Here is a 2603-nt window from a genome sequence, read left to right on the forward strand (position 1 = left end):
TTGACCGATTACGTAAAGGAGGCCTTCCACATGTTGATGCATTTATTGATGATGATGATGAGCACGTCATTACTGATAGTGATGATGATGATGCATTTATTGACCCCGAAGCATATATAGACGATGAAGATTAATATTATAGTTCATCTTAGGTATTCCATTTTTTTATGTTCATGATGATGATACACTTAAATTATATACATATTATTATTCATGTCAGGTATTCTTTTTTTTTATGTTGTACTAATTTCGTTTACTCTTTGTCATTGCAGGTGTTGACAGATGGTGGGCGCGGGTCGAGAGCGCTCCGAGGCTCCTTCCTCGGCGCGTGGTGGGAGGGGTAGTTCCATTCCACCCCAGACCCTCCGGAGAGCGCTAGATCTCAGTATGCAGACACCACCGGCGGTCGCTTCTTCTTTGGCCAGGAGAGGTCGGCGGGGGAAGAAGAAGGAGAAGGCTAGTAGAGGTGGACGTGGCAGCGGGAGAGGTAGGAAGGCTGCCACTACGCCTTCCTCGCCGCCACCCTCAGCTGATTCACCTGACCACAGGACTGCTCCGTCTGAGATGGCGCCGCCTGAGGTGGACCCGTCTCGGACCCCGGTCCACGAGCCTCGGGCTGACGAGCCTCGGGCCGACGAGCCTTCGCCCCACGAGACTCCGGTCCCAGAGGCTCCGTCCCACGAGACTCTGGATCAGGCTACGTCGTAGCCAAACCGATTGGGGGACTGGCCAGAGTCGAGTGGCCATGCTGATGGTGACGAGGGTGGCTATAGTTCTGATAGCTATAGTGAGAGTGAGCTGGTTGTGGGAGGCAATGTCTACCAGCGTGGTGGTACAAAGCTCATGCCCACCCCGGCGACCCCTGACCAGAGGTGGTTGATTACGCCTGATGGGGAGAAGTAAGTGCATTTACTCTTTTTTAACCTTTTGCCTTCACGTTTCTTCGAATATCTAATGCGTTAGCCTTGTCATACTGCAGGTCTTGGAAACACGGTCGTGGTGTCCGCAGGCCCAACACAGTCCTTGGTGTGATTTGTCGCCAGAGCTTCCCGGGATGGGTCACGTTGCCCGGTGAGGGCCAGGTTCCAGAGCTAGGAATGACCTGGGAGCACTACTTGGCTGCCCCGGCCCCGCCGGGGGAGAGGATCGGCGGTGTCGAGTGCCACACGGTGGCTGACGTTGTGATCCAGACGTTTTGGGTAATTTTTCCTCTCTCGTCTACGTTGTGTTTTCTTGTTTGATTGGCAACCCTAGTGATTGTACTAATCCGTGTTTTCTTGTTTGATTGCAGACCTTTTACAGGTGTGCTGAGGGACAGCAGGAGGCCGCGGCTCGGGTTATCGAAGCCGAGTGCAGGCGGCTACTTCAAAACTGGCGGAACGGGGCTCGGACGCAGGCTACTCGAGACTACTTCGCCTCGATTGGTATTAGGATGTCCAAGTCGAAGTGCCGCACAAAGTATTTGAGTAAGGAGAAGTACATGAAGGTAATTACCTATTCTTAAGGCCTTGTATTTAGTTTCCTTGATTTGATTCGTAGGCGTAGCGCTCAAATTTCTCTTACTTAACTTAGGTGCCCCCGAGATGGTGTGCGGATAGGCTGGATTGTTGGGAGGCGTTGGTGGATGAGTGGTGCTCTCCCCAATGGCTATCCACCCACAACAATGCAAAGGATCGGCGTGGCAAAATGAGCGGTGTGCCACACCATCAAGGCAGCGTCAACCTATATCAGTACGGGGATAACTGGGTATGTGGTTTGCTTCATGATTCATACAAATTCAGTCTTCATGCTAGCTTGAGCCCTTAGCTAATACTTTGTTCCTCTCTTTTAGGCGCGGCACAACAAGACGGATGTGCCAGAGCTGTTCGACCTCTATGCCATGGCCCATAGTGCCCCGTATAAGAAGGCCAAGGCATTCTCTGAGTCTGATCTTGATGATCCAAAGAACTTCACCAACCGCGCCTCCCACAACAAGCTCGTGAGGTACAGAGACGAAGGGAAGGCGAGGAAAGGGCCGGACTTTAACCCGAGCCAGCCTATTGATCCAGAGCTGGTGATGATATCTGGTGGCGGGAGGAACCATGGCTTGTTAGCCATTGGGGATGGACTGATACGTTGTACTAGCACTCTCCCGCAGATCAAGAGGCGCCAGACGAGCTCCGATCCTGAGATAAGGCCTCATCCACGGCCAATGGATCTCGAAATCAAGGTTAGTTATACAGAATCAGATACCTTTCCTCCATTACATTATGTGTGCGGCCGTCGATGATTACAATGCTAAAGAGGAGTGGTGTTGCAGGCTGCTAGTGAGGAAGAGAGAGCAAAGACCCAGGAGCTTCTGGCGGAGGAAACGAGGCAGGCGGCGGAGAGGGAGAGGGAGACTGAGGAGAGGACGGCTAGGCTTTTGGAGGAGGAGAGGAATGTAGGAGATATGCCCTAGAGGCAATAATAAATGATATTATTTATCTCCGAGTTCATAATTATGTTTATGTTCCATGCTATAACTGCAATGATTCTCGAGTCTGCAATATCCACGAGGCTCGGAGGAAGACTCATATGCACGTGTGGAATAATAAACGGTAAGAAGTTGTGATGCCCCCGAT

The 2603-nt window shown here is 51.5% G+C and overlaps 1 pseudogene; it reads left to right on the forward strand.

Moving 5' to 3' along the window:
* The first annotated feature begins 246 nt into the window (after positions 1-246).
* LOC141042588 (uncharacterized) lies at positions 247-2440 on the forward strand (annotated as a pseudogene).
* Positions 2441-2603: the final 163 nt, after the last annotated feature.

Source organism: Aegilops tauschii, chromosome 3 (assembly GCF_002575655.3).
Source record: "Aegilops tauschii subsp. strangulata cultivar AL8/78 chromosome 3, Aet v6.0, whole genome shotgun sequence".
Taxonomy (NCBI): Eukaryota; Viridiplantae; Streptophyta; class Magnoliopsida; order Poales; family Poaceae; genus Aegilops; species Aegilops tauschii.